Source organism: Lemur catta, chromosome 13 (assembly GCF_020740605.2).
Source record: "Lemur catta isolate mLemCat1 chromosome 13, mLemCat1.pri, whole genome shotgun sequence".
NCBI lineage: Eukaryota > Metazoa > Chordata > Mammalia > Primates > Lemuridae > Lemur > Lemur catta.
The window spans coordinates 55,676,447-55,690,666 of NC_059140.1; positions in this window are offsets into that span (position 1 = coordinate 55,676,447).

The following is a 14,220-nucleotide window of genomic DNA, read 5'->3' on the forward strand; positions in this document are numbered from 1 at the left end:
ATTTTGTATAGAAAAGGAAAATTGCAGAGGTGGCAGGGTGTCATCTCTCACTCAGTGAAACACTGGACCCCCTTTGTACTGTTTGCTGTCACAGGTAGGATTGTGAGTAACTTTAAGATGGTGCACCATTGAGGACAGAGGGCATCTCTGGATCTGTGTTGCATGTGACCTGTAGAAGTTTTTGTGTACATAAAATCTTGTGAGTTAGTGCTGCTAAGACAGGGGAAGGAGATTCCAGGTTAGTGTTGTCATTAATTGTTAGTGCTAGTCAGAGAACACTGTAGAACTACTGCGGGCTGATTACACACACACACACACACACACACACACATAAGAAAATTGAAAAAAAGAAAATATTTGAGTAAAATAGTAGTCAGATTTCTCAATGTTGCAAAAGTGAACCACAAATAAGAAAAGGAGGTTAAAATAAATCATGTGGCATTAAATAGTATTTAGAAGTATAACTGTGAATTTATCTGAGATAGACAGTTGGATAGATTAATAGGTAGACAAATGATAGATAATAAACAGATAGATATATGTTTCAGTATGTTTGTGTGCATGTATGTATATGTGTATTTATTTTAGACATCTGTCTGAAAAAGGGTCAAGTAGCAACAATGCTCTAACAGCTCTAGGAACATCTAGTATTTATATGTTGAATTTTAAATGCCATTTTGTACAAAAAGATACAAAGACTCATGGATTCTTGGGCTTGGACAGCAACAATACAAGACGATTCTGGAATATCTCATGACAGAGAGTTAAGAAATACTCAAACAATGATAGATACACAATTCAATACAATTCCACTCAAAACCCCTGCTTGTTTTGTGTATGTGCACATATTTGTGTATGTGTGTGTATATGTGTGTGTGTGTAAAAATTGGCAATCTGATTTAAAAATATCTAGTATTTATGTAATTCAATAATATTACAGATAATCTTGGGGCAAAAGATGAAGGATTACTTTTCCATATATCTATATTTATATAAAGCAATGAGACTTAGGAAAGGGTGAAATATGCCAAGGAATTGAATAGAGGAATAATGAAGCAAAATAGAGAGTATGAAAGATTCTCACATACGTAGATCCTTGACAAAAGGCACGGGTGGGCAAAGCAGCAGGGAATGGATATCTATTCAAAGGAAAAGATTATGTTTCCTACTTCTCAACATGAACAAAAATCATTTCCAGGTGGAATGTAGACCTCAATGTTAATGAGAAAAAAATAAAGCTAGAACATGACAAAGGAAACTATCCAAGTGAACTTTCAGTAGTAAAATACTCTTAAACAGGACATGAAACATATTACCCATATAGGAGAAAGGATGATAAATTGAAATAAATTAAAATTAGAAACTTGTTAATCAGAACATACGATTAACAGAGTGAAAATGTACCACACAGAACAAGAAAAAGACTTTCTGAATACATATGATAACAAACCAAACGTATTTTAAGTAGAAAACAAAAGACTTTAACAAATCAATAATTAAAAGAAGAACAATGCATTAAGAAAAAAATGCACAAAAGACTTAAGTGGACATTTTAAGAAGAGGTTATTCAAATGGCCAGTGTGCATATAAATGATTAGTCAACTTTCATTTTCATCAAAATAATGAAAACTTAAACCACTAAAAGATACTATTACCTTCATACCAGAATGTATAAACTATGCCTAAGTTTAAAAGTAATGTCTAAAATTAAAAATACATCTCACACTCCCAAGTGTGAACTAGAATATGGAAGGTTGGAACTCCCTTTCCAGTGAATTATAATATAAATATAATCATAATACATGTAATATGAAACATAGTAAAAATATATAAAGTTATATATTCTTTTTAAAACAGTATTTAACAGTGGCTAGCAAAACTGAGCATATGCATAAATTATGACCATTGATACCACTCCTAGGTATATGCTTGAGATACACATATACGTGTACCAAAAGTTATATAGAAAATAACATTTATATTATAGCAGCAGAAACCTAACAATATCTCAAAATTCCAGCATCAGAAGAGTATTGGATATATATTAGATATTAGATATATATTAGACAATATATATTAGAATTAGAATTATTGCTATTGTTTTAATGAAGCTCTCTTTCTTTCTCTCTTTATGTATAATACTTAACTTACAAAATAATAACTGAAACAGAAAAATTTCAGCTTAATTATTTTGATATACATAATATTGTGAGAAAAATTATCAGCTAAAATATCACATATAATAGAGTTTTGTGATATATGGAATTATGCAACAAAATGTATCAAACAAAATGAAATAGTATTGACAATTAGAAAATTAATTAGCCACAATATTGATTCTAAAATTTTAATAACTTAGTTTCATCTCCTTGAAAAATTTTCCAGATAAATATTATTTTATTTTCCAATATGATTTGATTTGGGGTTTCACTTTAATCATGTATTTAAATCCCTGTATTCCCTACTATAATGTTATTCTTTGATGGTAGAGTTCATGTTTATTTTTCATTTTATATACTTTGCATGGAGTGTAACTTAGATTTAATTGGGTCTGGAATAAGTATATGGTAAACTGGCAATATATACAACCAACATGGTTGTTTTATAGTAATTTTTCAAATCCAGATAAAATATATGCTATTTATTAAACAACCAATATGTGAGAAAACAATGCATACATTATTTTATTCTATTAACAATTTAATGAGAAGAACACTGAATCTCAGTGCAGTTACCCCACCTACAAACTAATAAGTAAAAAAGAGATAATTTACATTTATACCTAACTTAAAATTCCTTAATCTAGGTATAATGCTATGTCTTTACAGTTTGAGATGTTTTTTCTTGAAATCAAAAGTTCTTGTGGTTGGTCAGTGGACCTCTTCGAACACTTGTCTCTAGCTTCAAATCCACTGATATTTACAAATACAGTAAAAGCCACAAATAACTGGAGAAACTTGACTGAAGTTAAGATGTTCATCTTTTGCAGATCTAACATTAAGTAGAACAGAACATTTCAGAGAAAGACATTTAATTTTAACTATTGGTGTTAAGTAACCATAGACTCACACTCTTCAATTAATCCATTACCCTTCATAGGAATAATTGACTATTTTGGATTCCAAAATTAGAATGTCAAATGGTATGAGAAAAAGTCAAAGAAGATATATTACATAATGGAATGAAAATCTTAATAAGAAAAAATAAAAATAAAGATTTTATTGAAGCAATTTTTTAATATATACTAGACACATATAATAAGACAGATGGGTGCTAGTATAGTATATTTGATATCACTTATCAATTTAATTGTGTATATGTAATTGTAAACCATTGTGTAAAGTATATATCAATGGAAGTATATAAAATTCAAATCAGATCATGAGGTATATTAGTCTGTTGAGTGGAATAAAAATTTCTTTACTTTTTATATAAATTATATATAACAGGTGGCCTTAAGTGGCAGTCCATTCACGTTTCTGATTCTTAGACTGGTTAGACTATGCAGAGGTCCTCACAAGCTAATGTGTAAGAGTCAATAACACAGATCTTTGAAAATGAAGATTCTTCATCCTTATGCTTAAGGCTTGCTTGATTATTTTGTAGCAGTTACTTAGTAGATGACATTGTGAAAAAACAGCATTCTTAGCTACCTTATAATAGTATAAAGTGAGCGACTAATATTTGCCTAGTATGCTTACTAAGTTGTTATATATGGTGAAAGAATAAAATATTCATATAGCTATTGACAAATTTGGTCAAAATACTTGCTATATTGACTTCACTGGACTTTTGTCAGCCTCCTCACCTCTCTACAAGCTCCTGGGCCTTGACTCACCCTTGAACTTAAGCAGGTGTTGGAACACAAATGACCTTTTCTTACCATCCCCTCCCAAGAATCTTCAGGGAAAGATATTCATGATTAATTGTCGGATTACACCACTTATTCTTCCCACTCCTCCACTCACTGTACTTTCTAGTCTTATTTATTCCTCCATATATTCCTATGAAATGAAAACCTCTCTGTCTGACCTTTGAGACACATGGATCTTACTGTTGGAGCTTCCTCCTACTGTGTTAGTTCTCCTCCCCCTACTGCAATAGTCTTTTAGAACAAAATTTGCTTTTATAAAATTCAGATTTGTTTTTCATTTGACAGTAACCACATCCCCAATATTTATATTTTGAGAAATAAATATTTTAGAGCTATTACTTCACCTTTTTAAGAATAGAGGAGTATTAAGGTTTTAGATATCTATGATAATTTAGACATAATGTTGATTCTAAACTTGATTCTTCATAAATATTTGTCTAGGCCAATGTCTATTAGAGTTTTTCCAACATTTTCTTCTAGAATTTATGGTTTCATGTCTTAGGTTTACTTCTGTTACTCATTGTGAGTTGATTTTTGTGAGAGGTGATAGGTATGGAACCCATTTCAGTCTTCTAGATGTGGCTATCCAATTTTCTCAGCACCAGTTACTGAATAGGGATTCTTTTACCCAGTGTGGTTTTGTCTGCTTCGTCAAAGATCAGATGGCTATATGAAGATGGCTGGGTTCTCACTTTTGTTCCATTAATCTATGTCTCTGTTCTTGTGCCAGTGCCATGTTGTTTTGGTTACAATAGCCTTGTAGTATAGCTTGAAGTTTGCTAAATTGATGCCTCCCAATTTGTTCTTTTTGCTTAAGGTTAATTATATCTTTATATAATATTTGTAAAAGTTGTTCAGTAATCAAAATCTACTACAGGTAATATTGAAACAAAATAATTATATTTTAACATAATATATAATCATGAACACTAAGTAATATTTAATAAAATGTACATTAATTAACTGTGATATAAAATATTATTTTAAAGTATAATAAATTATATTATTTTTATTTTAAATAAAAATTAATATCTGACTAGAATGAGTTCACATGTTGTTTATTTTGTGTTTAGAAAAGTAAATATTATATGAGGAAATGTGCAATGATTTTCTCTATTGACATCTTTTTCTAGAGCTTGAAATTCTTTCCAACTGCTTTAAAAAATATTTATGTCCATTTTCTTCATGATATTTTTCATGCATTCCTTTAAGGGAGATTTTCAATTTACATTATTTCCTTCATTTAATCTTTTACTCATTGATTCAATACCTTAACCTTGCTGGTGGGACTAAGGTTTGATTTTGCCAAAATTATTTGTTACATACATTTTCAAGATAACACTGGCAGATGTAGGAATAGATTGAAAAAGGCAAAAGGCTGAGATTTGGGGCTAAGAAATCTGGACTCTGGTAATTAGTGTGCAACTGTATATATTTACTAAAATTTATAGAACTGTATACTTATAATGGGTGAATTTTATGGTATTTAATTTTTAATCACTAAAATTGTTTAAAATAAAGGAAAGAAGAAAAAAATGTGGCCATGTTAAAAGGACCCAGAAGCAAGCTATAAGTAGTTGACAGTAGTCAATCTATAAAAATTTGAACATCAATTTAAATGATGATAATAACAAATTATAAACTATTCAATAAAAGAGCAAGCTATGACTATATGATGAGTCCAGATGACATAAGTAAATTGATGAATAAATTGATATATAATGGGTTATTTTTTATAATTTCAAAGTACACAACCCCTAGTAATTATTAATTGCAAACAAAAAATATATAAGTTCACAGTAGAGATATTTGGCAGACACTATCTTAACAAGTAATCCAACTGAACATTATCAAACATGGGACACATCAAAAACATATGTCACCTTATCCATAGTTTGCAATAAGAAGACCAAAGCATCCCATCTGTTATATTCTTACCAGTAATGCAGTAACTGTATCTAATCATGTGGAAATATCAAACACACCAATATTATGAAATATCCTAGGAAAAATACTGCTCTGTAGCTTCTAAAATTGTTGAGATCACAAATGCTAAGGGAACACTCTGGAACTGTTCCAGACTAAAGACAAAATGACATAGAACTGGTTTATACTCTTAAAGGACATCATTGGGACAATTGGCAATGTTTGCATGGGATATAAATATTAGAATAAGATGATGTAGCAATATTAATTTCATGAGTTTTATGCTTACATTGTGTTATGTATGAGAGTATCTTTGTCTGTAGGAAACAGCCACTTAAGTATTCTGGGGTAGAAATGTAACATGTTGGCAACTTTCACTCAAAGTGTTCAAAAAATGTTGTGCTGCACTATAACTTGTCTCTAAGTTTGAATCAGTTTCAAAATTGAAAAAGAGTGAAAGATTATTTAAAAATCTATGCTAAATAAATGTATTTAAAATACTTTTTATGAATGATTAAAAACAAACATTCTAAGAAGAAAACACTGCGTAATAGTTATTGGCCATGTGTTAGTTCCTAAGAGTAGATAAATCAATGATGCATTTTTGAACCAATGGCATCATATATTTTATAAAATATTAAATAAAATACAGAGTGATAGTCAAATCAAAATCCATTAGAAGTTAACCGAAGTTTACTGAGTTAGAGGAAGAGAAGTCAAAGAAATTAAGAGAGATTTCAGCAGACAACATTTAACTCTAGAAAACAGGGTCTGCCACTGAAAATGTTATTAAAAAAGAATCTGTGAAAATAACATAATAATGTCAAATATAGAATTTTTTTTTAATTTAAAATCAGGGGAATGACTAATTAATAATATATTTCTTTTTTTTTTTGAGACAGAGTCTCGCTTTGTTGCCTGGACTAGAGTGAGTGCTGTAGCATCAGCCTAGCTCACAGCAACCTCAAACTCCTGGGCTTAAGAGATCCTACTGCCTCAGCCTCCCGGGTAGCTGGGACTACAGGCATGCGCCACCATGCCTGGCTGATGTTTTCTATATATATATTTTAGTTGGCCAGATAATTTCTTTCTATTTTTTAGTAGAGACAGGGTCTCACTCTTGCTCAGGCTGGTCTCAAACTCCTGACCTCGAGCGATCCACCCACCTCGGCCTCCCACAGTGCTAGGATTACAGGCGTGAGCCACCGGGCCCGGCTATTTCTTGAAGAGATATGAGAAATGAAAGCAAACAATAAAACAACTCATGTCTCCTAATTATTAAAGCAATGCTCTTTTTTTTGCAAAATGTTACTTCTTAAATATTGAATGTTTGGGAAATGAGCTGAGCACATGTGTTTCTTTTTCCCATGGGGAGCAATAAACCACCACTGAATCTAAGTCTCATGCTCTAGAATCAGAATAAAAATGTGTTGTAGTCTTTGAGATCATCTTAAAAACAAAAGAATGTAAGAATTGATTCAAAAGAGTTTTTCAAAAGAGATCAAGCTCTTTGTACACATTAAAAAGTGTATCTATAGAATTTGAATAATTCTTAAGGGTTTGATATCACTCTATAAAATTGCACACTAGTTGAAAAGTTAAAGTATCAACACAAGATTTTTGTTGACATTGACATATGGTAGTCTTACCATACATACTAGTCTAAATCTGCTGAAAAAAAATCAGAATTTAAAAAAATTATTTGACCCAAATATTTGTCTATGGTATTAACAAATAGTCTGTTTTATAACTCATACATTTCAGGGGCAGTAGGGATTACGAAACATACTCCCAAATGCCATTGTCATATCTCTTTGCCCAGGAAAATAGTCTTTCAATAAAAAGATTCAGAAAAGAAAGAAAGTCCCCCAGTGTGTGCTAAATTATTTTATTTTATTTTATTGGAACATTTGAAATCATCTGATAAAATAAAGAAATATATCTGTACCTGTGAAAAGAATGAAAATAGTCCATTTTTTCAGTGATGTAACTATTCAGTCTTGTATCATGTATTTTACTTGTAATATATGTATACGAAAGATGCATCTGTTGAGATTTTCAACAGACAGTTGGAAATTCTTATCAGAGCATAAGGCCATTATATTGTGTAATGCAATATGATGGCATGATGCCTAAGATGATGAAACACCAGTTTCTGGCCAAACATTTAAAGAGACATATGGTTATGTTCAAATTACTAAATTGCTAAGTAGGGTCCTGGACAGACCACACCAGACAGAATGAATACGCAAACAAGAAGCAAAAGCTTCATCAGTATACTCACATATTTTCTGGTGATGAAGGTTTGTTGTTCTTGTTCTAGAGTAATGAAGTACAGGTGTAGTGGAATCTCAGGCTTTGAGATAAGAATCAGTCTAAAAAAGATATAGTAAATTGTACTTACCAACTTGCATTACATGTGTAGAGAACAGTATACTAAGGGATTTTTAAAATAGCTTATCTAAATAGCTTTATAAAAATGTATGTTATTTAAGACTTTTCAAAGTAATTTTAAATACATTAGCATTTTTATCTTGACATTAAATCTGTAAATTTAAAAAAAAGATTGCATATAGTTGAAGATTATATATCAAATAAAACTAGATTTCAAATAGTTTAACTGGCCTTATAAATTTCCAACAGTGGTCAAGTTTTATTAAGATCTCAGGATTTTAATGTTGAGTACCACAGTACCACACTTAGTGTTATATGTGTGCATGTACACACTCAGAGATAGAAATATGTAGAATAACAATGCTTTATGACATCAGTACTTATAACACTGTCATTTGACAAACATATGGGAATGGTAAACTTTTTATTTATTTTTTTTCAGGCCAACACTTATTACTACTGAGAGACTATTTAACATGCCTGAACAATGTAATGTATGTTTCTCACAAATACATTGTTAGTAAATGATATTAACAAAGAAGAAAATTCTTCTACTTAAAAAAGCTTTACAGTGAGAACACTTAGATCAAAATAATTATTTAATTTAATTTGAAATTTTTTCCAGGAAATTGTTTCCTAAACTTTAAGCCTAACTCTTAAGGTATTTTCAGAAGGACATTACCAAGTAATAACTGTTGCCATGAATTTCACAGCCATTTCTTTAAAAGCGTAGAATGAATACTCCAAGTTTTTGAAAGCAGTGGGTTAAATTATAAATGAATGCAATATACTAGGTGTATGAAGCATCCTTTCTGTAATTTGAATTCCCCAATTTTAGCTTCTGGTTAAATACCCAAGATATTCTCAGATCTTCAAGAAAGATTGAACGCAGTTATTTGCTTACAAATTTCAAATGAATTCCTTTAATCTTGGGCAGTAACAAGAGAACCATGTTAGTTTAATATGAAATAATTTCCTTTCCAGTTTTTCCAAATCTGTTATATGTTAGCATTTCACCACCAGTTCAAGGACCATATTACTTTATTGAAAGACAATTACACTAGTGGAATGTTCTATAGAAAAGGAACTTGGTAACTTTGACTTTTTTACTGTAACACTTTGACAAGGGAAAGGCAAGCTCCTTTGTATGAAAGGAGTCATTGATTATTCCTTCCCTTCTCTGTTTTCTTGTGTACCCTTTATCTTTCACATATGTTTATAAAGTGAAATCAAGCATTGCCCTGGGGATACTGATGTGCAAGATCTAAGACATTTACTGCTTTCATAGACAAACAGCATTGTGAAGATAGACATAAAGTCAATTCAGAGCAGGTGCAACCCTCAGAGGGAATGCTCATTCAGTAAATATTTACTGAATGGCTATTGTATGTCATTAACTGTTCTAGGCTTTAGGGATTCAAAGACCAGACCTCAAAGAGTTCAGGGAAGAGTAGCAGAGACAGACAGGTAAACAGATAATCTCTGCTGATAGCAACATCATGGCAAATTTTTTCAGTTCCAAACACAAAACTTCTTCCATCTCCCCTTAAAATATCCTTGAGAATACAGAACAATAAAAGTCTGGAAAACATCACTAAATGTTTGCTATTGCCTGGAGAAGTTTTCTACTAAATGGATGATAGAAAAGATTGAATTTAGAATACTGTCTTGATTACTCATTGCATGCCATACGCTTAACCACAACAGGCAGACGGTGCCAAGAAAGATTTGACATAATTGATTCCACCAATTATCTATACATAAATACAGAGTGCAGAGGCTGCAATGATGAAAATGAAAACAAAAATACTTCCCTTGCAAGAAAGGCATAGAAAAGAAAAATGACAGGAAAGTTTTTACTTAAAATGATAGAAGAAATATATTTTGAGCTAGTCAGAGACAGAATTGTGAACTCATTTCCTATTATCCCCTACTATGGTACAAATATTCAAACAAAATAGTTCCCAACATGAAAAACTGTAAACAATAGAGAGCAGGAGGCTTTGAAAAAGGGGCAGGAACTTCATAAATGATGCGTAATTGTTTAAGGAAGAGCCTCAGAAGGGAAGTGTTTGCTCCAAGGCAGTAAGTTTCAATTTCACATGCCACCAGGGACCAGAAATGTAACATCACCTAGAGTTATAGAACTAGTGATGACTAATATTCATTCTCTAAGTAGAACATAACAGGAAGTGGTTAGATCTGTACAGTATAGACCTGGGAGTGCAAATCCCTATCCAGACCGAGAGCGACTTACTGAATTCTAGACTATTATATTGCCAAACAAGAATATGAACAGAGAACTGATATATAATCCAATTTTCAACAGATATTTTGTTGTTTACTTAGTTTATTAACTTCTTTTATTATAAACAAGTATAGTTTTAGAGAGAATACAATAGTTTTAGAGAGAATATAATAATGTTTCACTTCAAGCAAATAACAAAAGTAATGCCTTTGTTGAATTCTGGGCAATTCATTAACTAATTTTTGTTTGTTGTATTACCCCTTGTTTGTGTCCCAGAACAAGAATTTGAACTTCATAGGAATAGTATCTTTATCTGTCATGGACACTATGATAGACTCTATATTCTATATTCTACATTGTAGATAATCTTAATGATATAAAATGCTTTACATATAGTTTATATATTATATATTTTGCTAGTATATAAGTAATATGTTGTATAATAATATGATACAATGTATAATAACATGAGATATGATATAACACAACATTATATATCGTGAAGTGTTTATTACATATTCTATAATTATATACAAATTTAATAAATATAATATATTCCTATTTATCAAATTATATTATAGATTATAAATTACATATTCTATATTCTAAAAAAAGTAAAAGCTGGAAATCTATGGCCAAATATGACTTGTCACCTGTTTTCATAAATTATTATTGGACTATAGGCACATTAATTCATTTTTATATTGTCTATGGTTGTTATATTACAAAGCAGTGTTGATTCATTGCAAAACAGACTGTATGTCCCATAGACCTAAAATATTTACTACACAATTTCTTACAGAAAAAGTTTGTCAACCCCTGTTCCAAACTATAAATATGCATTACCTATTAGTATTTATCATCTATCCATCCATCCATCCATTAATCCATCTGCTACATGTTGTATAATTTTGTAATATTATAGTGAGACATATTTATAATTGCATTATATAAATATAATAAATAATATTAGCACTTTGCTTTCATTATTCTGTAATTTTTCTCAAATGATTTACTGAAGAAAAACAAAACAAAAAGCACAACTTTGGTATTTTCAAGTCTACCATTACCTTCTAAATTCCAGGCTCAAAAGTAAAGAAAGAAATTATGTCAACCACCCTGCTTAAAATTTTCCAAACTCTTTCCTTTGTACTTTAAATGAATTAATATCTTTATGTTAAATGACATCAAGCAGGCATAGGAAGATAAATAACACATGATTTCACTTATATTTGAGATATGAAAAAGTCAGACTCATAGAAACAAAGTAAAATGGTTACCAAGGGCTAATGGAAAGAAAGGATTGAAGAGATGGTGAAAGAACACAAAACTTAAGCTAAAATGGACGAATAAGTTCAAGAGATCTATTGTACATCATGGTGACTACAGTTAATAACAATACATTGCATATTTGAAAATTGCTAAAAGTAGATTTTAAGTGTTCTCATCACAGAAAAATGGTATGTGAGGTAATGAATATGCTAAAAGGCTTGATTTTGCCATTCCACATTGTATGCATTTGTTGGGACATCATGTTGTACACCATAAACATATATAATTTTTATTTCTCAATTAAAAATAAGTGAACAAATACTTTTTATAATGATTACTTGATGAATACATATTTTGATAATTTGGGTACAATAATTAATAAATTAATTAATTTTAAAAATTAATATACTTTATACTGATTTCTGTCCTATACCCTCTGGCTTCTTCAATGCTACCTTCATAACAGTCCTTTACCCCAACTCCAGTCTTCATGTGTGCCAAATTCCTTCCTCTCTTTTCCTGGAATATTCACACATTTTGCAGTATAAATGTCATCTTTTCAGAGACCTTCTTTTTGTACCCCATCTGAAGTGTATGTTACTCACTTATGAGTTTAGTTACTTTTTAATTTTTCCCAACATTGTAATAAAAGTCTCATGAAATTAAAGATTATATCTCTTTTGTTCTTTGCTGTGTAACCAGTACCAGAATAGTGACTGGTCTTTACTGTGTACAAAATCCATTTTGTAGAAACATACCTAACATTACATACTAAAATGTCAATATATAAAACCAATCATCCCCAAATTAGGGGTAATTTAGCAAATTAATAATAAATAATTTTAGAAGACTTATTCAACATTTTGAATATTCCACAAATTCCTTCTATATAACTTTTGAAATATCAGTTTTATATTTGGATTTATATTTCATATGTCCAACGATTTCATTTTCTAGAGGGTTTAAATGCCCCATATATTTTTTGATTATTTAGGTCTCTGGCAGTTTTTCTTCACAGCAAAAATTAATAACAATAAGTAAGGATATAGTTTGGGGAAGGGGATTTGTATCCATGAGAATATTCCTTTCCACTGGGATTAAATTCTTTTCTGCATATACATGTGATGTTATAGCATTTTACTTTTAAATGGGTGAATTTCTATAACTCATCCTCTTTTCATTAATTTGTTATTATGAACCTGCATTCTGAAATCTCAGTTCTGCTTAAATATCACTAAAATCTTATATCATATATACTTTTAATGATTTTTATATTCAAGGACCATGAGAATAAGGCCACATTTGATACATTCTCTTTTAATGTCTAGTGTCCAGCTATGGGATGACACAAAGTATATTCTTAAATATGTATTTTTTGTATAAATAAAAAAACTGTGTTTTCACTCACTTTTAATATCCTTTGTCTTCTACTGTGTTCTTCCTAATTTTCTCAGCCTAATCAATTATATCACTTGTGATGGTTAATTTTATCTGTCAATATGATTGAGCCATGAAGTACCTAGATATTTAGTTAAACTTTATTTCCCTGTGTCAGTAAGGGTGTTTATGGATAAAATTAATGTTAGAACTGGTAGACTGCCGGGCGCGGTGGCTCACGCCTGTAATCCTAGCTCTGGGAGGCCGAGGCGGGTGGATCGCTCGAGGTCAGGAGTTCGAGACCAGCCTGAGCAAGAGTGAGACCCCCGTCTCTACTAAAAATAGAAAGAAATTATCTGGCCAACTAAAAATATATAAACAAAAAAAATTAGCCGGGCATGGTGGCTCATGCCTGTAGTCCCAGCTACTCGGGAGGCTGAGGCAGTAGGATCGCTTAAGCCCAGGAGCCTGAGGTTGCTGTGAGCTAGGCTGATGCCACGGCACTCACTCTAGCCCGGGCAACAAAGTGAGACTCTGTCTCAAAAAAAAAAAAAAAAAAAAAAAAAAAAAAAAAAAACTGGTAGACTGAGTAAAGCAGATTTCCTTCTTGAAAGTGGGTGGGTCTCATCCAATCCATTAAGGATTGAATAGAACAAAAAGGCAGAGTAAAGTAGAATTCTCTTTCTCTCTCTCTAATGGACTGTATCAAAATATCAATTCACCAAGTGATTATTATAAAAGATATCAGTCTTCTCTTGCCTTCAGACTCAAACTAGTACTGGAACTTACACCAACGATTCTCCTGTTTTGCAGGCCTCCAAACTCAGACCAACTCAACTCTCCTGGATCTCTGACTAGCTGACTGTAGATTTTGGGATTTCTTAGCCTCTATAATCACATGATCCAATTCCATATTTTATATATATATATATATATATTTCATACATACATGTTATATATAAAAATATACAATTATTTAATATAATATTCTTTACTATACATAACATATATATAACAATTACTTCTTATACATGTATAATCTACCTACTATTTTATAGTTACAGGTATCTAATATGTAATCAATCTCCTATTGGTTCTGTTTCTCTTGAGAATCCTTACTAAAATATCA